Source organism: Bos grunniens, chromosome 16, assembly GCF_055505025.1.
Source record: "Bos grunniens cultivar Pamir isolate PY7600 chromosome 16, Bosgru_T2T1.0, whole genome shotgun sequence".
NCBI lineage: Eukaryota > Metazoa > Chordata > Mammalia > Artiodactyla > Bovidae > Bos > Bos grunniens.
Genome location: NC_141180.1, coordinates 40789950 through 40816203, shown reverse-complemented (window position 1 = coordinate 40816203; position 26254 = coordinate 40789950). Strand labels below are relative to the sequence as shown.

At 40.8% G+C, this 26254-nt stretch overlaps 1 long non-coding RNA gene and 1 pseudogene across 3 annotated transcripts in view; one reads left to right on the top strand and one right to left on the bottom strand.

The window, feature by feature from the left end:
* LOC147356685 (uncharacterized) overlaps positions 1–26254 on the top strand; it is a 437761-nt gene that overhangs the window by 39304 nt on the left and 372203 nt on the right. The gene's annotated exons all lie outside the window — the stretch shown is intronic.
* LOC147356686 (nucleophosmin pseudogene) lies at positions 17832–21580 on the bottom strand (annotated as a pseudogene). Its single transcript, XR_015143450.1, has one exon. The product of XR_015143450.1 is annotated as a nucleophosmin pseudogene (transcript).

Genomic DNA, 26254 nt, shown 5'->3' with positions numbered 1-26254 from the left:
TGGGGTTAGTTTATTGCCTACATTCTTAATTGAAGGACATGAAAAATTGTAGTTAGAAATTAGAGGAAATAATAGTGTATATATTTTTTCAATTCAATTTCATGGATTTCCCTTTATTCTGTTTATAGATTCCAGGTTAAGAATTCCTATTTTAGACTGTGAGCTCCTAATTCAGCTTTGTGTGTATGTGATCCCCTTTTGTGAAACATCTGTATGTATTCCTCTATGTGTGTATAACCCTAACCCTAACCCTAACCCTCTAGGTGGATAGCTTTTTTGTCTGTAATGAGTGGAACATTATTTTTCCCCCCAAGCACTCATGGAAATAACTGAAACATGAAGCAACAGATCCCAACCACAGTACAGATCATCATTCAGTACTGGTGGTTCTTGGCTTGCTTCTGTCTGGAAGAACTCCCGCTCAGCTCCTCTGCTGTCGTGGTACTCCTTGTTTTCCCAGTCATATCAGCCGAACGCTATGGTGCAGTCTCCTATGATTCCACTATGGGAGCTGGATGCTATTTTGGGTTGAATGGGTAGTGATACCCTAATATTTCCTCTGAGAGGACATGGGTTTTACAGTGGTGGTTGTCCACCTAACCCTCTCTGAGGAAAGGAAATTAACTTCTTTCTTGACAGTCACGATGATTTTCTGTCATCATTATACTACTATCATCGTCTTGATTTATCAGAGGATTTCTTTCTATCTCCCATTGCCCTACCTTCAGCTTCTCTGCCTTCCAGTTGCCTATTATTTCTTGTTTTACAATTGTGTTAAATGAACTGGTACTTTGTATGTGTCCAGTACGAGTCTATTATGACAATATTAATTGTGTTGTTTGTCCTGTTAGTGACCCAAATATCTATTACTTACTTGGATCTTTATATCTACATCTGTGATGCTTTCACTCCAATGCCCCATGTTACAGTTCAATGACCCTCTGAAAGGAAAAAATTAGAACTGGAAAGTACTTACAGACTGGACACGGTTATGTTTGTCTCCTTCCTGCCGCCTTTATTTCATCACGAAATATGGAAATAAAAACAATGTCAAATGTGAAAACGTGGCATAGGGAAAAACTCTTTGAAATATCTGGTGGATAAAAATAGTAACAATAACAACAGCAAATAAGTTTTCCCAGTGACCTGAGCTTTGAAAAACTAATAGGTATTGCTGAATATTTTTCATCTCATTGATCATAGCATCTACCTCCAAGAATAACAAAGATGTTTTGAACTCAGAAAATGAATGAAGAAATTCATTCTGACCCACTCCACTCCATTTATTCCGTAAACATTTTTGGGGGGATTGTCTGTGTACCAAGAACTGTGGTTAGAGAACTTTTAGAAGACACTGTTGTGAATTAGATCATATACTGGTTTGGAATCACAACAATGCTGAGATACAGCAGAGATTTTTATCCTTCTTGAAGAGATGAGGAAATAGAGCACAGAAAATGGAAATGACTTGATTAAAGTTGGCCATCTATTTTCTGTCAACAACAGAGCTAGAGTTCTGAGATTCTGAATTTGTATCTAGTTGTCCTTCAGAAGCACAGACACAAGTTCGTAAAGTAAAGTAACTTTTGAAGATCACTCTCTTCCGAAACTATTTTTATTCAGTTCTTCTAAAACCAGCTGTTTATTCACTGTGAGTTCATTTCTCCTTAAAAAAGCACCAGCCAAAAGCTCTGATTTGAGGAGCTTGAGTCCAGGCTTACCTTCAGTCATTCTAGACCAGTTGACTGTACTTTTTTTTTAATTAAACTCAGGAGAAAATAGAATTCCCTTCAGCATAATTGTCTCTTTCTTCAGGGCATTCCTATGTGACTTTAGTAAGTATTCATTGAGCAGGTGCTGTATGTAGAGTTTTGTACTCCTATTCACTCAGATGCCCAGTCCTTGGGACTTTTAGGCTGAAAAGACCTAAGGAGAGAATTACAGAGTTATCAGATATGGTGATCTGAGGCGTTTCTAAGACATAAACTACTACTGAGGTATGGCCTCAAGGGAAGAACAGTTGACCTACTCTTTCTCCTATACTGTGTGAAACTGTATTTTGATCCATTCCAGTAACTATTTGTGTGAGCATGAAATGAACTGAACTTTTGTTATGTAGAAATAATTATTTGAATATAAGATAAAGAGATAATTTCTTTTTGCTTCATTTTTCTTCCTTCCCTCTTTGTTCTCTTTTTCTATCTCATTTTATTTTTCCCAAGAAATACTCAGTTTAGAACCAACAAAGGAAGAGAGATATTGTATGAATAAAACATGACGTTTGCCTCAAGGAGATAGATATATGTTCCAGTGTAATGCAATGTGTTTTTCAGTAATGAAGCTATACATAAATAATTCAACCGCCTAGCTATTGGGGTTAGCCAGAGGAAGCTTTAGACGTGGGTGAAACCTAAGTAGGGTCTTAGAGAATTGAATAAAAGTCTGACAGATAGATTATTTGTGCTTATAAAGTAAAAACTCAATGTACTCCAAAAAATAAGTGTTAGAAGTCACAGAGACTATTTTTCTGGTTACCTTTATTAGTCGTGAGGGAAAAGAAAACTTAGATTGAGAATTAGAAAATATTCGAGAAGCCTGACTCCAACTCATAAAATGTGGCCTTTAAGAAATTGGCCAGTGACTGAGACACTACCCGTTTCTATTAGAGCATTTCCTGCTTGTAGGTGATCTGAGGGTTCTGGTGGAAGGTCTTTAGAACTGATGCCTGGCAGATTCTCTCCCCCAAATATAGTCTTTTCTAGCTCTTATGGGGGCCCCCAACAACTCAAAACTGAAATTGTTAGTTAAACCACAGCTTTAACTACTCAGCCCCCCAAGTCTTCAGTCATACTTGTCAATTACCCCTACGCCCACACAGAACCTGCCTTTTTTGTCTGGGTGATGCCAGTAAACCCACCTCTGACTAGGATCAGACCATATAGGAGGCTTAAAGCCCTATGGGATTTTCAGAATGTTTAATAGGGTGTCAAAACATCTATGGGGGACGGCCCCTAGAGACCCTGTGCCAACTGACTTCTACCCACCCTCATACGTCACATATATGGCAGCTTTATTCTGAAGTTCATTGGCAGTAAATTCTTATGAAAAAGTATACAACTTAAAAAGAATTATCAATTAACTCATTTCTGGAGACGTTTCATTTTTAGGAGGAAAAAGCCTACTGACAAAACTAAACTTCCGGGGGATCAATCCAGATTTAGTTCAATTTCCAAGCCTTCTATTCCAACGTGTGTGTTCATTGTATGAGACAATTAATACTCAGACTAATACCCTGAAAAAAATTGATTGTTGGCTATTTTGTACTTCTGAATGCCAGAAATATTAGAGCAATAAAATTTTAAACAAAGAAGAGTTAATGGTAGATTAACTATAGAATTAACTTGGAAGTTTTCTGTGTGCTTGGGTGAATTGATTTCTTAATGTATGTATTTCTTAATGTATTCTTATATTTTTTTTTAAAAGAAAGTTTTAGAAGCACTGTTTTTCTGAGACAAAAAGAAAATGTGTTCAAAAAGAAAATGTGTGCACAGAAATGATACTTAATTACATCATATGCATTTAATAGCTTTTATTTCTTTGTACCTGATTGTTTCACGCCTTCTTTCCAAATGAACATAAAGAAAATAGGTGCAAAAATAAATGCTTTGGCTCAGCTACAAATTCTATCTGCATTTAAACACAGTTGCAAATCAATCACTTGTGGAACTTTTTTAAACTTACGCTCCTCTCTCCACTCTCTGCCATTTTTATTCACCAAGTCTGGGGTGATGTCTGAAAATATTGAGAGATGTTTTCAAAGTGATTCTGATGTTTTTCCATTTTGAGAACTACCCGTTTAGATTATTTTGTAGCCCTTGTATTCCCCATTTTACCTCTTCCCAGTTTGCTGCTTAATATTTATTGAGGGGACTTCCCTGGTGATCCAGTAGCTAAGACTCTGCACTCCCAGTGCTTGGGGCCAAGGTTTGATCCCTGGCCAGGGAACTGGATTCTGCGTGCTAGGAGTTCACGGGCTACAACTAAAAGACCCCATGTGCTACGGCTGGGACCTGGCACAGCCAAATAAATGAATAAAAATAAATATCTTTAAAATGTATGTATGTATTGACTAACTTTTCTTTGTCCTTGATTATTTCACATCTCCTTATTTCAAAATGAATACAAAGAATTTGGAGGCGATCCCTGGCAGTACCTAGAACGTCTAGTAGATCCAGCTGGTTCGAATGTAGCATAGAGTCCCGTAGAGGAGAGAGAGGTCTGAGGAGGAGAAAGTGGAGAAACTTGAGTACCCAGAGATCCAAGTGGGAGGCGGACAGACTGGCTACCTGATGGGGATGTAGGAGCGGAGTCAGTGTGTGTGGGCCTGCTCACTCGTGTCCAACTCTTTGCGACCCCATCGACTGTAGCCTCTCAGGCTCCTCTGTCCATGGAATTTTTCCAGGCAAAATTCTGGAGTGGGTTGCCATTTCCTCCTCCAGGGGATCTTCCTGACCCAGAGATCGAACCCGAGTCTCATGCATCTTCTGCATTGGCAGGTGGGTTCTTTTCCACTGTGCTACCTGGGAAGCCCAGGAGCTGAGTCAAGGGCACTGGTATAAGGCTGAGGAGAGCCAGTTGTTATCTAGCTCTTCCTGTTCACAGGAATGATGCAGAGGATTGTGAATCTTAGGATGGAACTCTTGATCTTTTGCTTAGTTGGATTCTTGGTTTCAGAGAGGAATTGATCATCTCACTGGGACCTGCTAGAATGGATTCAAGCTATCAAAGGGATTGACAGTCTCCATTCAAATGGTTCCACAGAGCTTTAACTCTCAATGGAGTGTTGACTTGCAATCTCTCCATTTTTATCATGTAACTGCATACAGCTGAGAACATCACCGTGAACCAGGAAGTAAGCATCTACCATTAGTGGGAAACTGTCCAAGGAAGTGACTTGTAAAGGACAGGACTCTTGAACACAAATATTTTGGTCCTATACCAGCACTCTTCTTTACTTCTAACTTAAGCTTCTGACTTGAGTGTGCTGTCACCCGTGGATTTGAAATCTGATGTCCTCTCAGTTTTTTGCTTTCCAACCTTGCAGGAATTTCCCCAGCATCCCAGCACCCCTTGAGTTTCACTCCCCACTTGAGTCGTAGCTTTCCAGGAGTTCTGTTGCTTCCTCTTCTTTCTTCCCCGTTTTTACAAACACTGCAGCACAATGACTCTTCCTTGCCTTTTATGAAACCACATAAAGTCATAACAAGCCAACGATAATTCTCCAACAGGGTATATTAGAGTTTTATTCTTTCTATGTGTCTTGGGAAAGGGTGTATGAAATTTGTCTCAAATTTACTGTATTTCTAATGGAGATATGTGATCACTGTTCATTTTTTTCATTTTTCTTTGTCTTGGTACTACAAAGGTAATTAGTTCCTGAACCTTAGTGACACATTTGATGGATAAGGATGAAGTGAGATGATTTTCAAAAATGGTATTTCTCTCTTAAGAACAAAATGAATTCTCTTCAGAGAAGAACAATTCACATGATTGTGAAACAATATGATTTCTATCTTAAAACTACTTGAAGTCTTTGGAAGGAATGATGCTAAAGCTAAAACTCCAGTCCTTTGGCCACCTTATGCAAAGAGTTGACTCATTGGAAAAGACTCTGATGCTGGGAGGGATTGGGGGCAGGAGGAGAAGGGGACGACAGAGGATGAGATGGCTGGATGCCATCACCGACCCGATGGACATGAGTTTGAGTGAACTCCGGGAGTTGGTGATGGACAGGGAGGCCTGGCGTGCTTTGATTCATGGGGTCGCAAAGAGTCGGACACGACTGAGCGACTGAAGTGAATTGAAGTGAAGTGACTGTTGCTCAGCTGTGTCTGACTCTTTGTGACCCCACAGACTGTAGCCTGCCAGACTCCTTTGTCCATGGAATTCTCCAAGCAAAAATACTGGAGTGGGTTGCTATTCCCTTCTTCAGGGGAACTTCCTGACCCCGGGATCGAACCTGGGTCTCCTGCATTGCAGGCAGATTCTTTACCACCTGAGCTACCAAAGGACCCATAAAACTACTTGAAGCACTGAAATTTCCACTAATCTGGAATAAGACAAAAGTTAATTTTGGTAGATTCACTGTGTATAAAAAAGGATGCATTCATCATAAGCAGCATTTTAAAGCAATAAATAGCATTAAGGGTTGTTTCAAATGTAAAACACAACCTCAAAAGACAAAGGAAAATTGAAATTTGCCAAAGTTTACCAGAATGTGTATATATACAAATTTACAGGTTCAATTTTCATGCCATTAGCTATTGAGCCTAGTAGACAAACATATTTAGGTATCATTTTTTATTTTCCTTTTTAAGTTAATAGACTTTATTTTTAGTATAATTAAAGAGGTTTACAGAAAAATGGAGAGTTGCCATACTGCTCCCTCTTCTCACATGCAGAATTTCCCTTATTCTTCACATCTTGCTTTGCTGTGGTGGATTTGCTACAACTGGTAAACCCATACTGATATATCACTATTGAAGTGAAGTGAAGTCGTTCAGTCGTGTCCGACTTTTTGCGACCCCATGGACTGTAGCCTACCGGGCCTTTCCGTCCATGGGATTTTCCAGGCAAGAATACTGGAGTGGGTTGCCATTTCCTTCTTCAGGGGAACTTCCTGACCCAGGGATCGAACCCAGGTCTCCCACAGTGTAGGCAGACACTTTACCGTCTGAGCCACAAGGGAAGCCTTGTAAACCCATATTGATATATCACTATTAATTAAAGTCAATAGTTCACTTTAGGGTTCCCTATTTGTGTTGTCCAGTTCTATGGCTTTTGACAAATGCGTAATGTCCTATATCCACCTAATGGTATTGTATTGAATAGTTCTATCATCTTAAAATTTCCCTGTGTTCTGCCTAGTCATCCCTCCTTCCTTCTCCCTGAATTCCTGGCAGCTTGGAATTTAGGGAGAATGGACAACACAGTAGAGACTGTGTTTTTGCTGTCTCTATAGTTTTGCATTTTTCTCAAATGTCATGTAGTTGGAATGATATAGTATGTAGTCTTTTCAGACTGGCTTCTTTCACTTAGCAGTATGCACTTAAGATCTTTCCATGACTTAGTAGCTCATTTCCATTTATTTTATGAATGTACCATACCTTAATCTATTCACTTATTGATGGACATCTTGGCTGTTTCTAATATTTGGCACTTATGAGTAAAACTTCTACAAATGTTCATGTGTAGGTTTTTGGGTGGACGTAATTTTTCAACTCACTTGAATAAATACCAAGGGGCACATTTCTGGATCATATGGTAAGACTGTTTAGTTTTGCAGGAAATTGCCAAGCTGTATTCCCTTCAGCAATGAATGAGAGTTCTTGTTGCTCCACATCCTAATTGGCATTTGATGTTGAATTTGGATTTTCACCATTCGAATTATTGTGTCATGGTACCTCATTGTTGCTTTGATTTGCGATTTTTCTAATGACATGTGATGCTGAACAAATTTCCATATACTTATTTGCCATCCATATATCTCCTTTAGTAAAATGTTTGTTCAGAGCTTCTGCCCATTTTCAAATGGAATCCCAAAGTGTTTAGTAATTAATTAATTGAAAAGTTTATTTTCCCTATTGTTGAGTTTTAAGAGTTCTTTGTAAATTATGGATATAATTTGCCAGATACTTGTTTTGAAAACATTTTCTTCCCATCTGTGGCTTGTCTATGCAATTTCTTAAGGGATTGTCTTTTTAAAACTAGGTGTGTTACACAAATAAGCAGTTTTCTTGGTTTTCTGGGAGTGTCCAGTTACAATGTTATGAAAGAGGAAGACAGGGAGATTTTATTTTAGTAAGAAAAGTTCTCTTAACTATGATATCGTAAAATGAATTATCACAGGGACTCAGAGGAACATGTAAATGTCAAATTTCGTAGAATACACTGTAGGGGTAATTGGTGTCCTTTAAGAAGTAAACCCATACTAGTGGGACATGTATGTTCTCGCACAGGCCTGGTGCTCGTGACCTTTTATCCTGAAACTTCTGTCTTGCGCTCACTCCATTCTTTTAATTTCCTTCTCTCTTGATTTACTGATCACCCACCATTTACATCTCAGTCTGAACCCCTCATGTTTATTGTCCAATGTGTGGTATTGAATCAAGAGCTTGGGCTTTCTCATCAGGTAGGTTGAGCTCAGCTCTCTGATCTGTAAATCACAAGCTATGTGACTTTAGGGAAGTTGTTATCTTCTTATAGCCTGTTTCCTTCTGTGCCTGCCCAAGAGTTAGTTGAGAAGATTAACTAGTATGTGTAAAACATTTAGCATTGTGCCTGGCTCTGGTGCTCAGTTAATGTGTATCTTCTCCCCATCCTTTTTATTTTTGCTGTATATTCTCCCTACCTTTATAGCCTATAACTCTTTTTGACTTTCAGTTTTCCTTGTTTGAGGCTGAATATTTCTCCAAATAACATTGAAAGTGATAACTCCCTTCCTTCCTCCCAAGCAATTCCTCTCTTATAAGTGTCCTGTGGTCAGCCCCACGTGGTCTGTTCTGGTCCCTTGGTAAAGCCCCCAAACAGACATAGTTAACTGAGTCTTGGACCTGCAGCTTCCCTTTCTCCTTTAGCTGTTGCTATTTCTACCCTTTTTAGAGGCACTAAATTCATTTATACTAACAAGTGTTTAGTGATGAACTACTATGTACTTAGCATTGTGATGCAGTTGAGGGGCTCACAAAAAGGAAGAGAACGTCTTTCCTTCAGATTGATGATCTACTTGGAGAGACAAGATATAATGGTAAAACCGACCCCAATATTAGACAGGGTGTGCCTAGAGGTTAGGTACAGTCACGTGAGCTGGTGCTTTTGTAGTATTCACTGGTATGTCACCCAAGTGACCACTACCCAGGTTTGGGCCCCGGACTCTGACCAAGAGAGATACCTGTTGGCTAAAGGAATCCAGAGGAATGAACACAGCCTTGATAGTGAGGGACAATGAAGAGAGGTTTATAGCATGATTGGAGTCAGTAGCTGGGGATCATTGGAGACTATAGAAACCAGCTGCTCTGAGGAGTGGGAAAGAATCTGACTATTAGACACAGGTTCCAGGAATAGGAGAATCTTCACTTTTTCCTCTCTCCCACTTTGTTCCTACCAATTTACTGTTAGTTTTATGGCTATGGACAAACATCTAGTGAGAACCAAAATTTGCAAGACTTCCATTATGAAATAAAATTACTAAATTTAATGTCAGATTTTGTCTTAAAAAAATTCAATGCTTATTTATTTATTTTTTTTAAATAACCAACCTGGGTGCAAAGACTACTTTAGAAATCTTACAGAATGAAAAAAAAGTAAATGCATAAGACAAATGAGACATTGGGAAAAAAAGTGTGGGGGATACTAGATGAATCCAGAAGTGAACTTAGAATGTAACATTTATGCTATAAAGTTCCCTACATTTGTTGGAGTTGGGCCTGTCTAGGAACTAACCAGAAAAGTGAACATGATTGTTTACAAAATTTATAGGATTCCCTAGGTAACAGTCAATCCGTGTAGGAATGTAAGAGGAAAGTAACCATTCCTGATACTAGGCCATGGAAAGTTTTTTCCCTCAGGGCCTTCATATAAAGATTTAGAATTTAAAAATTTGACTTCAACTTTTGTAAGAATTTCATTGTATGAGGGAAGGAGGAGAATGTTTACTAATCAGAAACCATCATCTTTGATTTCTTTACATCAAAATTATAGGTGCTCTGTGACAACCATACTTAAAGCTGATTAACATTGTTGTATGGCAGAAATCAACACAACATTATAAAGCAACTATCTTCCAATTAAAAAAAAATTAAAGGGTAAATTTAAAAAAACCTTTGCTTTTATACAAAAAAATTTATAGGCTTTCTTTTCTACTTGAATATACCCAAGACCTCTCCAAAATTTCCTCATGATCAACAAGGGAAGAGGGGGAGGGATCCTCATGACATTAAGAAAGGAAAGATGAGACATCTTGACATTGAATCCCCCATATTATTTCCTCTCCCTTACTTTCTGCTACGGACAATTCCTTGTGGCTCAGCTGGTAAAGAATCTGCCTGCAATGTGGGAGACCTGGGTTCAATCCCTGGGTTGGGAAGATCCCCTGGAAAAGGGAACGCAGCCCACTCCAGTATTCTAGCCTGGAGAATTTTCCATGGACTGTACAAAGAGTGGGACACAATTGAGTGACTTTCACTTCACTTCATGGATAATTATTTTCCCCTTAAAATTTGTATGTTGAGGTCCTAATACCCAGCACCTAAGAATGTGACTGCATTTGGAAACAAGGCCTTTAAGGAAGTGACTAAGTTAAAATGATTTCATTAGGGTGGGCCCCAATCTAGTGGGACTGATGTCCTAATAAGAAGAGATTAGGACACACAGACAGCGGCCCATCCCTGGTATGCACAGAGAGGCAACCATAAGAGGACACAGCAGGAAGGCAGCCAAACCGGCCGAAACCTTGACCTTGGACTCTGAGCCTCTACGACTCTGAAGAAACAAATTTCTGTTGTGAAATCCATCCAGTATGTGATACCCTTTTATGGCATGCGTATGTAGTCACTTCAGTCATGTCCGACTTTTTGCAATTCCATGAAACATAACCCATCAGGCTCCTCTGTCCATGGAATTCTCCAGGCTAGAATACTGGGGTGGGTAGCCTTTCCCTTCTCCAGAGGATCTTTCTGACCCAGGGATCAAACCTGTTTCTCTAGCGTCTCCTGCATTGGCAGGCAGGTTCTTTACCACTAGTGCCACCTGGGAAGCCCTAATAAATGACATACCTTCTAATTGGTCTTATATGCCACTGCAAGATTCCCTTGGCTCAAATTTACTTTGATCATGTCAGTATTCTTTTGAAAAACTGAAAGTTTAAACTTCCTATTCTCGTATTTATGATTTTCAAAAATCTGACCCCAATCTGCCTTTCCCCAACTTAATCCACACTACACAAACCTCCTCTAGTAAAACAGCTCCATATCATCTCCCAGGTGTGCTTTGTATCTTTCCTCATTCTATGTGGAATATTGAAATTTCCATCCTTTGAGATCTTACCCATCCCTCAGTATCCATCATCTCAACTTCCCACTCATCTATAAAGCCTTTGATTATCTTAATTATTAAAAGCATTTTTTCCTCTTCTGAGTTCTTACAACATTTTGTCATTATTTATTCACAAGTCTTATTCCTCCTGTTTGAGGGTAAGATCCTGAAAAGTTCAAGTCACATTTTTATGCCTATATGTAAAGTTCCTAGCACAACTTCCAAAGAAAAGGTGATTCATTCATTTATTCATCCGTACATTGCTCTTAGCCACGTGTTATATTAGTCTGTAGAGGATACAATAGAGAACAAAACAAATGTGGTCTTTGCCCCAGGGGACTTACCTCCCATTGGAGATGCAGATAAATGAGTAATCAAGTAGGTTAGAGGTTGTTGTTAGCACCTTGATAGAGAATAATGTCATGACTTATTTCAGATAGTGTGCTTTGGGAGGGCCTGCTAAGGAGGTGCCATTGAAGCTAAGACATGTAGGGAAGAAACCAGCCCCAAGAAGCAGGTTAAGCAAGGAATGAATTTTGTGCTCCAACTAACATGCTTAGAGCACAGTGAACAAGAGGGAGTGTGGCTGGAGGTGAGGGCAGAGAGGAGGCGACCACTAGGTCCTGCAATGCCTTGGGAAGGGGTTTGGGTTTTCTTAGGAAGCCTTCAAAGAATTTTAAGCAGGCAGGTGTCATGGAATGCTTTAAAAATCTCTCTGCTATGCAGAGAATAAATTGTAAGAGTGAAAACATGGAGACATATTAGGAGACTATTGTGGTATCCAGGTTAGAAGTGGTGGGTTGCAAACTAGGGTGGCAGTGGAGAAAGAAGTGGATGAGGTGTAACATTTTGGAGGTGGCCTTACAGATGGATAGGATGTGGGGAAACTGAAGAAGAAGGATTACTCCAAGATTTCGGTTTCTATTAGCAATGTTTTTCCTTATTTAATTGTAAAATAGGACCTAATGATTAAAAATAGTCTTACACAATATACACATACACACACTATAGGAAAATAAAGGCTCCCAACTTTGTTAAATTATGCTTCCCTAATAGCTCAGTTGGTAAGGAATCCACCCGCAATGCAGGAGACCCTGGTTCGATTCCTGGGTCAGGAAGATCCATTGGAGAAGGGATAGGCTATCTACTCCAGTATTCTTGGGCTTCCCTTGTGGCTCGGCTGGTAAAGAATCTGCCTACCATGCAGGAGACCTGGGTTGGGAAGATCCTTTGGAGAAGGGAAAGGCTACCAAATCCAGTATTCTGGCCTGGAGAATTTCATGGACTATCCATGGAGTTGCAAAGAGTCAGACATGACTGAGCAACTTTCACTTTCATTTGTTAAATTCTACTTGTCAAGGACAATAGCTTTAATAGTTGAATATATGCTGGGAGCTGGCCTGAGGAGCTCCACCTGTGGCAAAAGTCATGAGGGAGGAGGCTCGGCATACGCAAAGGCGGGGTCGAGCCTCAGGAGTCCCCCTGGAAATTCTCGAGCATCTACCCCCAAAACCAGAGTCTGCCTACTTTCTGCTTTGTGCTCTCACCTACACCTCTGACTTTATGGGGGTCTGTCCCCCACTACCTCTCTCTGAAAAAAGAGTTAGCTTACAGCTCCAGTTAATAATTCCTGGGTGTGACAGTGTTTCAACCTACAAACTCCTTTGGAAATCCTCTAGCCTGCCTGAATAGGTTTTTCCGGCCACATGTGATTGTTCAGAGCCTCCCAACTGTGAGAGGCAGGAGATGTTCTAAACTGTCTAAATACAGATTCCTTTGAGTAATTAAAAGATTGATTAGAAATTGTATTGGTGAAGGGTTTTTCACTTGTTGGGCCAATGTTTACTGCTAAGTCTCCATATCCCTTACCTACTGTGTCCTTGGCAGTGTATTGATTGATATAATGGGTGTATAGAAATGTAAGTAGTAGCCTCAATGTTTGTAACTTTGGACCCTTGAGTTAATTCTTTTTTGGATTGAGCCCACCTCACCTTTGCCCTATGGGAATGCAACTTTATCTAATGCTTTTTGGAGGCTGGTGCCTGACTTTAGAATAATCACCTTTAGAGAAAAATAAGTTTCTTAAAATGTTAACAGGCCTCCTGGCCATAAGATGATGTAAATCACCTAAACTTTTGCATATGATAAGTTTGAAAGCCTGGCTTCAATTAGGATCAGGAACTGCTGTCCTTGCATGACTATACCCCTTCCCCCATTATCCTCTATGCACAACTTAAGGTATAAAACTACTTTGGAAAATAAAGTACGTCCTTTTTTTCACCAAAATTTGGTCTCCCCATGTCATTCTTTATTTCACCTTCTGGCTGAATTTTTCCTCTGAGGCGGGGAAGCTCGTCAAGCCTACTAATTTTGCCTGGGCTTCTAAGATCTGACCGGGGGAGGCCTTAGTGTCTCCTCTCCTTCGGGAGAACGGGAGGACGCCTGCGGCCTTCATAGGTGACGTAAATTCCCTGCTTTGGAATTTTATTCAGCCTCTTTTCTTCACTGAATTTCTTCGCTGAGCTATCCTTATTTCACCACTCTTTATATCCTTAATTAACGTTTAATTAAACAGTTGTTTCCTGATCCTCGCTGATACCGTCCCCGCTTTGAATTCCCTGGATCCACCGGGGCTGGACCCTGGCAAATATATGTTTAACACATATACATACACACACACACACACACACACACACACACACACACACACACACATATTTTTAATGCTTGTGGGTATATGTGTGTGGTAAAAATGGAAAAAGAATGTCATTCAAAGCAAAAACCAGCTATAGCCACCTCTAACCTCTCTGGCATAGCAGAAGTCTATCTTATGTAAACAGTATCTTACTTAGAAAAATTACCTTGGAGGCCTTTTTGGTGAGTGTCCTGGGGAGAGAGAGGAAAACAAAGTGAAAGGTGAATTACTCTGAAAAACCAAGTGAGGGGATAGCCTGATCTGTGGGTAGCCTGGGAGAGAGTTTCTGAAAATGAAAGATGGAGGGAGAGGGGACACAGATGGAGGGGCTATCCAGTAGGGAGCTGAGGAAATCCTTGGTATGTAGTGGATGTGATCAAGGAACTTTGGAACAGGAGTGACTCTTATTTCTACATGGTTCTCAGCTTTGCTGGACTCCCTCCTAAATTTTCATTAAACTTCTGTTACACATGACAGTTTCTAGTGGTGATTTAGCTTAAAGCTAAATAAAAATAGGAAATTGGTATTTAGCATGAGCAAGGCAGTCTTGGCAGTCTTGTGACTGATTGCCACAGGTAGTGAGAGTCAGGTAGTTGAGAGTAAGGAGAATCAGGCTACAGAGTAGATAGGAAATAGATATGATTTCTTATCTCTGTTCTACGGATGAAAAATTCCCTCAGTTTGAATTTAGGGACTTAGGTACTTGTGCCATTTTATTTAAGTAGTTAAAAAATATTTTATCCCTAAGGGTGGGCAGCAGAATTTGATTGTGTGTGTGTGTGTGTGTAACATATGAACTGTGTTCAGTGTAGATCCAGGTATCTGGCTATAGTTCTTTCATTATTTAAAATGCATCAACATCCCTGGCAAGGTATGACAAAAGCAGTAGTGGGCAAGAAATCTTTGCATTTCAGGGTCTTGGATGGCCCCATAAATAAGAGTTGGCAGCATTGTTAGGTGACTTTTAAATTTAGGTTTTTCACCTATAAGTTGAAGTTTTTCAACTTCAGCATTTAATTATTCTGTATTTGAAAGGTCACTAGAAACCAAGAGTTTTTTTTTTTTTTTTTTTTAATAGTGTTGAAACTGGAAAAAAAAGTTTAATCAATTTCCATTCAAACCAAGCTCCCCTCTTGCATTTTTTTCCCTTTGGGGAGGTTATGGGGTAGATAGAGGTTGTGGAGAACAAGGCGGTTATTGTTTTTGTGAAACTTTTTGGTTTTGACTCTGACCTTTATCTTATAATAGAAGGTAGGGTGTTCTGTATTAAATGGAAGAAACCTGTGGTGAGGGAACAAAGAAACCGTAATAGGGGAAGCTTAGATATAACCTAACAGAGAGCCCATATTGTCTAGGGAGAATCATTTAGTAGCAGTAGATAAGTTCTAAGTAGGACAATGGGGTGACCTGTAGCTGAATTCCAAAGATCAGTAGTTCAAGGACATTTCATAGGCTTCAGAAATCTATTTGTCTTGCCAGTATTGATCAATACCACCCTCTTTCCCCCTACCTATATTCATAGGTCTTCTTTTTTTATTTTTTTTAATTAGCTTATTTATTTTAATTGGAGGCTAATTACTTTACAACATTGTGGGTTTTGCCGTGCATTCGCATGAATCAGCTCTTCTTGATTCTCATTATGTTTAGGAAAACACTGGCATATTCAGATGCCTTCAGAAAAACAAACAAAATCTTCAGGGTTACTCAAATCCACCCACAGCCACATCCTTCCAAACATGCTTATTTCCATAAGACCTATGTCTTTAGAAGATGGGAGGAAGGAAGAGATGTGAAAGGTTTTAGATCCAGTTCACCCTTTAGTATTTCCCAGATTTATAATATGCATAAATGATAAAAGTGAGGTTTTATTCTTGGTTCTGTTGTTGATCTTGGGAAATTTCTAAAGAACCTAGGTGTTTTTTGTAACAAAGAACCCCAGGGCATTGTCAGGACCAAACTACTTTAAATCTTTTGCATGTTATTAACTTAATAAATGATTTTGCTTTCAACTTTTGTTGTTCTAGGTTATATACTTGCTTGCTAATCACAAGAAAGTGATTATTTCAGCTTTTTTTTGCTTTTTTTTTCATGAGATTCTTATTTTGTTTGCAGTTAGATTTATCACTTTCTAGGGTACTCCACAGAAAGCATAGTTACCTTGGGACACCAAATGCTTCATGAAAGTAATGATCTGGCAGCTTGTTAGAAGGGAAAATCAAATAACCAAATGAACCGTCTGTTTTTCCCTTTCCTTTAGACTCAATCAAAAGAATCCACAGTAAGTCTTCAGAAGGTGCTACCCCTAATCCCAGCTGGGGAATTCCTTGGTTCTTTCCAACAATTATGGTTTACCAAGAACTGTCCTTACTTTGTGCTGTAATCTACAGCATCTATAACACCATGCTTGCTCAAGAAGTTGCCTGCTTTTTGGCGTGAATGCCTACCATGTTTAGGCAAGAGCAACTTGAAGCAGAGAACTCTTTTAGGACAAAGACAGTGTCTTATTCATCTGTTCATCCCTAGGGCTTAGAACAATGCCTGGGACAATGTAAAGTGTTAAGTGTTAATCGCTCAGTCATGTCCAACTCTGCGACCTCATGGACTATAGCCCACCAGGCTCCTCTATCCATTGAATTCTGTAGGCAAGAATACAGAAGTGATTAGCCATTCCCTTCTCCAGGGGATCTTCCCAACCCAGGGATTGAAGCTGGGTCTCCTGCATTGTAGGCAGATTCTTTACCACTGAGCCAACAGGGAAGCCCAAAGGGACACTATTTACCAAGGGTGTTGAGGAAGATCACTTCGGGATTGATCTCAAAATGGTGCAGCTCTCTGCATCCTGGCCGCACGCTGGGAAACATGTTCCTGGTTCTTTGGTAAAGAACTCTGTGAATTAAAATACCAGGCCTTCTTTGGGGATTGACTCTGAGCTGCTGGGATAATAAATTGTTAATAACAGGAATTCAGAAGTAGAAGTCACAGTGACGAGATTTGCAGCTGCCAGTGGCTGGTCTCTTAACTCTGGTGGGAGCAAGGACCCACTGCCAAGTGGTCAATGTGTTCTGAGCAGAGTAACGATTGTAAGGATAGAGGCTGCAGTGAGAGAGGTTGGCATCTATTCAGCGCAACAGGAAACCCTGGGATACCAGGGAAAGGTAAGAGTTGGGAGTTTGGAGACCATACCAACAAAGTTCAGGGATTGAGGAGGTCAAAGACACTCAAATTGCTGTCCGTCATGGGCAGATGAGGGCCTGGGGGTAGAACAGGGTAGTCACAATACTCATAGATCCATTGAGTCAAACAGTTGATTTGATGAACAGACAGAGATGGCAGCTGGCTTTCTTAACAAGTCCATGATTCCATCGTTTTAGTGAGAGCAGATGATTTGTGAGTTCCCAAGAGAAAATTGTGCTGTTGAGCAGAGATGCCATTTTCCCATAAGGGAGGGGTGTTTGAGCAAGTGTGTTCTCTATATGAAAGGCCTCTGGAGATTAGATCAGATGTGCAGTTGGGGTTTGTGTAGGGGCAGCCCACAGGTGAGAGGCACCTCATTAAGTTTGTGTCTGAGTGGGCTGAGCAAGTGGGGAGGTTGCGAGGAGCCCCACAGGCTTCAGAACGTTGTCAGTTCCAGTCCCGTGTGAGTGGTTCGCTGGCTGCACACCTGCTGCTGTGTCTCTAGCACAGCTCTGCGTGCACACTTTGAAAGTGTTCTCACATGTAGATCCTGTTTATGTAAGAAGTTAGATCAAACACCCCCACAGTGCTTTAAGTACACACTGGATGGGTATCCTCTTAGCCCTGCCGTGACTCAATACACAGAGCAGAAACGCTGCTCTGTTCTCTAGACTCTGAATTTCCAAAGTAGAATCACTTGAGAATCACAGAAAACCATCCCTCTCTCAATAAGTGCTGTCCTGGCCAGCTAACCTCCATGGCTTGCACTGCTGCAGGGCTGGGGGTTATTGATTAAAGGAAAAAAAAAAACAATTTTTTTAAAGACTTTTTTTTTTAATGGACAATTTTTTTTTTTTTTACTTTATTAAAATACTGAGTTTATTTCACATGTATATTTTTGTCTCCCCACCATTTCCATCTGTCTGACCACCACTACTACTATTCCTATCATAACATTCCATATATACTTAAAACCAAGCAAAGGGTGGAGTTCCATCTTTAAAAACTAAACAGGCATTTTGGACAACACATTCTTGGCAATGGAACGTGGACAACATTTATCAGACACGGTAGGGAAAGTTCTTACTTTGCATTATAAAAAGGACAGCCAGATATCAACTGTTACAGAAATGAAATAAGACAGAAAATTTTTAACAAACTATTTACACTATTTTCTTAAAGAGACTTCCTCCACTGCCAGAGATCTTGAATAGCCTCCTGGTCAGTCATCCGGAAACAATTCTTCACATAATTGATAAACTTGGCTTCCACTTTGGGAAGGGAACCACGTTTTTCTATACTTGCTTGCATTTTTGCTTTAATGTCTTCTACAGAGCTAGGTCCTTTCGGTGTTTTAGGTGTTTTTTCCTGTTTTTTGAAGGATTCTTGACCTTTTGATCTTGGTGTTGACGGTTTTGAGTCTTTTCCATTTTGGTTCGATTTTTGTGCGTTTTTGGCTGGAGTATCTCGTACAGATTTCTTTACTGGAGCTTTTTCTTCAACTTCCTCATCAAAATCGTCATCATCTTCATCATCATCATCATCGTCGTCATCATCTTCATCTTCATCAGCAGCAAGCTTCACTTTCTTCTGGGGAACCTTGCTGCCACTTCCAGGGGCAGAACGCTTTCCAGATGTACTTAGGAGTTTCACCTCCTCCTCCTCCTCTTCTTCTGACTCTGCATCTTCCTCCACGGCTACTAAGTGCTGTCCACTGATATGCACAGGCCCTGAACCACACTTCAGCCGTAAGACCACAGGTGGTGTAATTTCAAAGCCCCCAAGAGAAACCGTTGGCTGTACAGACATTTCCAAAGTTGCCAGTGTTACTTTAATTGGACTGCCTTCATAATTCATCGCCTCTGCTTCAACAACGTGTAACTCATCCTTTGCTCCAGCCCCTAAACTGACCGTTCTTAAAGATAACTGGTGCTCATTTTCATCATTATCCACCTTGAAGTGATAATCTCTGTCAGCCTTTAGTTCACAACTGAAAAGATAGTTCTGGGGCCTCAAGGGGCTCATGTCCATGTCCATTGAATCCTCCATGGGTTGGCTGCACGCACTTATGTGGGAGAGAAGCCGGATGGAATTGAAAGACTACTATTGGAACCAGCAGCCGTGTAGGACGGAATCACACCAGGGTTAATGGACTATTTTTAAAATCTTTATTTAATTAGTTACAATATTGCTTCCATTGTTTATGTTCTGATTTTTTGTTTTTTTGTTTTTTGGCTGCCAGGCGTGTGGGCTCTTAGCTCTGTGACCAGGAATCGAACTTGCACCCCCTGCATTGAAAGGTGAAGTCTTAACCATTGGACCTCTGGGGAAATCCCAGAAAAACCAAAATTAATATAAATGAATCACTTACTTTTTCATGTTCACTTTCTTCCATTCTGAAGCTCTCCTTCCTCTCTCTAGTATTTTCCTATCATCTTTCTCTTCAGTTAATTGGAATGAATTGCTCAACAAACTTGTTATTCAAACATGAGACATCTTTTTGCTCTTTAACTATTTGTTTACCTGCTACACATTTTCTCAGCAAGGAAGCCAAAATTTCTCTTGAGGTTCTCCTACTTAAATTGCCTAGTAACTTCAGGGTTAACGCTATGTAAAAACAGAACGGGGGTCTGGTCAGTGGGGACTGTGAAGACCAGTCTTGCACCTCTCTGCAGCAGGGCTTGTCCACAGCAGCGGTGGTACCCTTGGTGGCCCTGACACCTCCATTTTATGCAGCGGTTCTTCATCTGCACTTGGCCTCTGTTGGCTTTCATATGGCTCTAGCAGAAGGTTCTTTTGGTTCACACACACAGACAACTAGGGGCAGAAACTGACCAACACTGAGAGGTTTAGTTGGGTTCTAATAACTACAGCGAAAGAAAGTGAAGTCACTCAGTCGTGTCTGACTCTTTGCGAACCCATGTACTGTAGCCTACTAGGCTCCTCCTCCATCCATGGAACTTTCCAGGCAAGAGTACTGGAGTGGGTTGCTATTTCCTTCTCCAACTACAGTGAAAAGAGAGTCAATATTCTCCACCTTTTCTGGTGACCATTATCACCCAAATGGTAGCACTCTTTTAAAGCCACAGAAAATCCAACATCTCTTTAATACTTTTCTCCTATGAAAAGAGTGCTTCATTGTGGTGGACAGAATATAATCATTCATAAATCCACTTTCCTCCCGTTCACATAGGAAGACTTCATTTTCTAGCCTTCCTTGCTTCAAGGTGGAAACTGTGATGAGAAACACACAGAAAATATGGGCCCACGTGCCCTATTGTCCCCAGGTTTTGCCATAAAACCTTTCCACGTGCCCTTTGCTTTATCTGCATGGCTGAAAGTAAAGGATTCCAAGATGGTAAAACCATGAGTAGGGAATAGCCTGAGCCCTGAGTCACTGCTTAGAGGAAAGTCACCTATTAATAAGAAAGTAGTCAGTCTGCACGATCTCTTGGGAGCATGAGAAATATGTCTTTATTTTGTGAAGTCTTGAGATTTAGGGGTCTAATTGTTATCATAGAAGAGTCTATCCTTCTTTAACCAGTACACTTATTACTCAAGGCAATTTGTCACACCCCTAACCCAGACAATGTCATCCAGCTTATTTTTGCATAAGCAAGAGGAGCCTTTTATATTTACCCACAGTGAACAGAAAGGTTTGCTTCAGAAGGACTTGCTTACTGACTCCTAGACTTTAAAGGGGTTGACATTTCTAGGACTACACCTACATCAGTCAGCTTGGCTCAATTATACTATGATAAAAAATGACCTCCAAATCCAAGTGGCTCCTATCAACAAAGGTTTATTTCTTGCTCAATTTACATTTCCATCACTGGTCAGTTGAGGCTCTTGCTCCATATCTTCATTGTGAGACCCAGAATGACGATGCAGCCTCTATCTGGGGTGTTGCTAGGCTCATGGAAGAGGGAAGTGGTCCCCAGTGAACTTCATGCTAGCTCTTAAACTTCTGCTTGTAAGTGGCAAGCATAACTTCTGCTTGCATTTGATGGAACAAAGCTTACACGGTTAAGCCTGATGTCATGGAGGGTGACATATAATCCTGCAGGGAAGAATACTACAGAAAGGGGAACTGGAATGTTTGAAAGAATAATAACATTATCTATCAAAATCCTCAAGGTACACCCTTCTTATTTTTGGTCTTGACAGGCATCCTGTTATTTTTTAAAAGGTGTAGGATAGGATGCTAGTGGGCATTTGCTTAACTTAAATATTTTGAAAATACATCCTTCCCTAGTGTTGAGTCCAGAAAGAGGCTTACTTCTTTTTTTTTTTAATTTATTTGTTTTAATGGAAGGCTAATTATTTTACAATATTGTCTTGGTTTTGCCATAAGGCTTACTTCTTAAAAGAAAGACAAGAGTATCAACTAAGAAACTCAGTGCTCTTTATTTTTATTGGAGTATAATTGCTTCACAGTGTTGTGTTTCTGCTGCACAATGAAGTGTATCAGCTATATGTATACAAATATCTCCTCCCTCTTGGACCTCCCTCCCACCTCCTCTGCATCCCACCCCTCTACCAAAACTGTCCTTGGATCCAAGAATATGAGAGAAAGAAGTCTGTTACATGAACATTCATCCTTGCTGGAGAAGATCCAAGTGTGGACAACAAGAAACTTATATAAAATAGTATACAAAACGAGGAAAATACAATTAGGTACAAAAGTGAGCATTTCTTTAGAACGTGAAGAGAAATCATAATTAATTCAGTTAAGTTCAGTTCATTCACTCAGTCGTGTCCGACTCTTTGCAACCCCATGGACTGCAGCACGCCAGGCTTTCCTGTCCATCACCGACTCCCAGAATTTGCTCAAACTCATGTCCATCGAGTTGGTGATGCCATCCAAACATCTTGTTCTCTGTTGTCTTCTTCTCCTCCTGCCTTCAGTCTTTCCCAGCATTACTCAGTGCTATTTAAATAAAATTTTGCAAAGGGATACACAATCTCCTTTGCTCCCTTTTCTGGTCAGCTTCTCTTTTTGTTAGCCTCATAACAGAATAACTTTCTTGGGCTATATCAGTTTTTTAGTGTTGCTATTACAAGTTATCACAAATTTAGCAGTTTAGCACCCATTTATTATCTTGTAGTTCTGAAGCACAGAGATCTAGTCACAGCATCCAAGACTTTGAGTCTCGTAGGACTGAGATGAGGCATCAACAAGGGTCTGGAGCTTGCTTCCAGGCTCATTCAGAATTTGGCCAGGTTCAGTTGCATGTTGGCCTGAGGGATCTGTTTCCTTGTTTGCAATTGGTCAGGATATGTTACTAGTTTCTAGAGGCTACCAATATTCCCTGACTTATGGCCCCGTTCCTCCATCTTCAAAGCCAGCAACCATGTGGGTTGAGTCCTCAAGCTTCTAACCGCTCTGACCTTCCCCTTCTGCCTCATCTGGCCTCCGCTCATCTCTTTAGCCACACCTCTCTGAATCCTCTGCCTCCACTTCTGCTTTTAAGGGCTCATGTGACTATGTTGGGCCTACCCAGATAATCCAGGGTCATCTTCCTATTTTAAGCTCAGCTGATGTGCTATGCTAAGTCGCTTCAGTCATGTCTGACTGTGACCCTATGGACTGAAGCCCTCCAGGCTCCTCTGTCCATGGGATTCTCCAGGCCAGAATACTGGAATGGGTGGCCATTTCCTCCTCCAGGGGAAGCTCAGCTAATGAGTGAACTTAATTCCATCTACAAAATCTCTTCACAGCAGTGCCTAGATTAGAGTTTAATGGCCAGGAGGTGAATCTCAGAGAAGGGTGGGGCACTTCCTTAGAATTATGCCTACCATGAGTTTTAGTTATATCTGTGCACCAGATAATTGGAAATTTTCCCTGCATCCTTTCATCTTGTCCTCAAGTCTAGTAGGTTTGCTGGTATAAAAATCTAGGAGAGAAAACTATAAACAAGGCAAGTCGCTCAGTCGTATCCGGACTTTTTGCGACCCCATGGACTGCAGCCTACCAGGCTCTTCCATCCATGGGATTTTGCAGGCAAGAGTACTGGAGTGGGTTGCCATTTCCTTCTCCAGGAGATCTTCCTGACCCAGGGATTGAACCTGGGTCTTCTGCATTGTAGGCAGACACTTTACCATCTGAGCCACCAGGGAAGTCAATCTAGGAGAGAAAACTCTATAAACAAGGCAAGTCCTAAGCACAGTGACTTCCCTGACTAGACCTTGAAGTTAGGAACAGAACTTTACACTCTTTCCTACCCAGCACCCTACAACTTGTGCCCAGTAGAGGGTCTATAGGAACTCGCTGTTTCTGCTGCTGTTGCTATTTTTGCCTTGGCTGCTAAAGAATGAAATAGACCTACCTCTACATAAGTTTCAAGCAAATTCAGAGGGCCTGTGATGTATTACGTGAAACACAGTCTTTTAAAATAGCTAAATTTCTAGCTCAGAAAATGGTCCTTCAGGATGGCTCACAACCTTTTTCCACCCATCAGCCTCAGCCTACAATGTAACCTCAGTTTATGGAGGAGTAGGGTGAATATGCGTGCATGTTTATTTATTAATATGAAACCTGAAAGTGTGATGATTTCTGAAATTATTAACGGAAAACTTAGGTGGATTCTAGCGGAAGACTCTTTTACTCCCCACTTTATATTCTTCTGTGGTCCCCATGGAAAGGAAGTTCCATCAACCCTTCCATCCTTTCTGGGAAGTACATGCAAGGGGGTTTCTGTGTTTCTTTCCACCTCTTACATGCTTGTCTCCAAGGGAGAAGGAATAGCTAGTCTTATGGGGCAGAGTCTGATGTCCTCTGGCCTGGGTCCTGTGTCTTAGAGAGTAGAGGAATGGACTTTCTGCTTTCCCCTGCAGTGACTACAACGTGGGTAGGTAAGAAGAGTGTGCTCCTTCCTCTTCCTCCTTCTGTATGAGAGCTGTACCAGGGTCAGTGCTGGAGTTTGCCCTCTGGAAGCAGGCACAGACAGAACTTTACTCTCCTGGGCTTTCTTGGTTTCTCTGTCCTACTGTTGATGTGCCTGTGAAGTAGCTGGGTAACAATTTATATCATCTTCTTAACAGACTTGATTGATTCTCCCAAGCTCTGGACTTAAGAAAGTCTCATTTTGACCTCAGGTCCACGGTGAGTGTTTTAGCAGGGAGTTCATTACTATGAGAGTTATTGGGCTTCATGAATAAACATTTACTTCTGATTTGGCACACCCTGAATTTACTCAATGATGACAACCCAGAGAAGAGTTGGAGACCAGATTAGCCCATCCTGGTCTTCATCATTATAGATATTTCTATCATCCTAAAGTAACAAAGAGTATTTCTTAAAAGGCTAGTACAGTTCAGTTCAGTCGCTCAGTTGTGTCCGACTCTTTGCGAATCCATGAATTGCAGCACGCCAGGCCTCCCTGTCCATCACCAACTCCTGGAGTTCACTCAGACTCACGTCAATTGAGTCAGTGATGCCATCCAGCCATCTCATCCTCTGTCGTCCCTTTCTCCTCCTGCCCTCAATCCCTCCCAGCATCAGAGTCTTTTCCAATTAGTCAACTCTTCGCATGAGGAGGCCAAAGTACTGGAGTTTCAGCTTTAGCATCAGTCCTTCCAAAGAACACCCAGGGCTGATCTCCTTCAGAATGGACTGGTTGGATCTCCTTGCAGTCCAAGGGACTCTCAAGAACCTTCTCCAACACCACACTTCAAAAGCATCAATTCTTCGGCGCTCAGCCTTCTTCACAGTCCAACTCTCACATCCATACATGACCACTGGAAAAACCATAGCCTTGACTAGATGGACCTTTGTTGGCAAAGTAATGTCTCTGCTTTTGAATATGCTATCTAGGTTGGTCATAACTTTCCTGCCAAGGAGTAAGCATCTTTTAATTTCATGGCTGCAGTCACCATCTGCAGTGATTTTGGAGCCCAGAAAAATAAAGTCTGACACTGTTTCCACTGTTTCCCCATCTATTTCCCATGAAGTGATGGGACCAGATGCCATGATCTTTGTTTTCTGAATGTTGAGTTTTAAGCCAACTTTTTCACTCTCCTCTTTCACCTTCAAGAGGCTTTTTAGTTCCTCTTCACTTTCTGCCATAAGGGTGGTGTCATCTGCATATCCGAGGTTATTGAGATTTCTCCCGGCAATCTTGATTCCAATTGTGCTTCTTCCAGCCCAGTATTTCTCATGATGTACTCTGCATATAAGTTAAATAAGCAGGGTGACAATATACCGCCTTGACATACTCCTTTTCCTATTTGGAACCAGTCTGTTGTTCCATGTCCAGTTCTAACTGTTGCTTCCTGACCTGCATACAGATTTCTCAAGAGGCCGATCAGGTGGTCTGGTATTCCCATCTCTTTCAGAATTTTCCACAGTTGATTGTGATCCACATAGTCAAAGGCTTTGGCATAGTCAATAAGGCAGAAATAGATGTTTTTCTGGAACTCTCTTGCTTTTTCGATGATCCAGCAGATGTTGGCAATTTGATCTCTGGTTCCTCTGCCTTTTCTAAAACCAGCTTGAACAACTGGAAGTTCATGGTTCACATATTGCTGAAGCCTGATTGGAGAATTTTGAGCATTAATTTACTAGCGTATGAGATGAGTGCAATTGTGTGGTAGTTTGAGCATTCTTTGGCATTGCCTTTCTTTGGGATTGGAATGAAAACTGATCTTTTCCAGTCCTGTGGCCACTGCTGAGTTTTCCAAATTTGCTGGCATATTGAGTGCAGCACTTTCACAGCACCATCTTTCAGGATTTGAAATAGCTCCACTGGAATTCCATCACCTCCACTAGTTTTGTTTGTAGTGATGGTTTCTAAGGCCAGCTTGACTTCACATTCCAGGAGTCTGGCTCTAGGTGAGTGATCAGACCATCGTGATTATCTGGGTCGTGAAGATCTTTTTTGTACAGTTCTTCTGTGTATTCCTGCCACTTCTTCTTAATATCCTCTGCTTCTGTTAGGTCCATATCATTTCTGTCCTTTATCGAGCCCATCTTTGCATGAAATGTTCCCTTGGTATCTCTAATTTTCTTGAAGAGATCTCTAGTCTTTCCCATTCTGTTGTTTTCCTCTATTTCTTTGCATTAATCACCGAGGAAGGCTTTCTTATCTCTTCTTGCTATTCTTTGAAACTCTGCATTCAGATGCTTATATCTTTCCTTTTCTCCTTTGCTTTTCACTTCTCTTCTTTTCACAGCTATTTGTAAGGCCTCCTCAGACAGCCATTTTGGTTTTTTGCATTTCTTTTCCATGGGGATGGTCTTGATCCCTGTCTCCTGTACAATGTCACGAACTTCAGTCCATAGTTCTTCAGGCA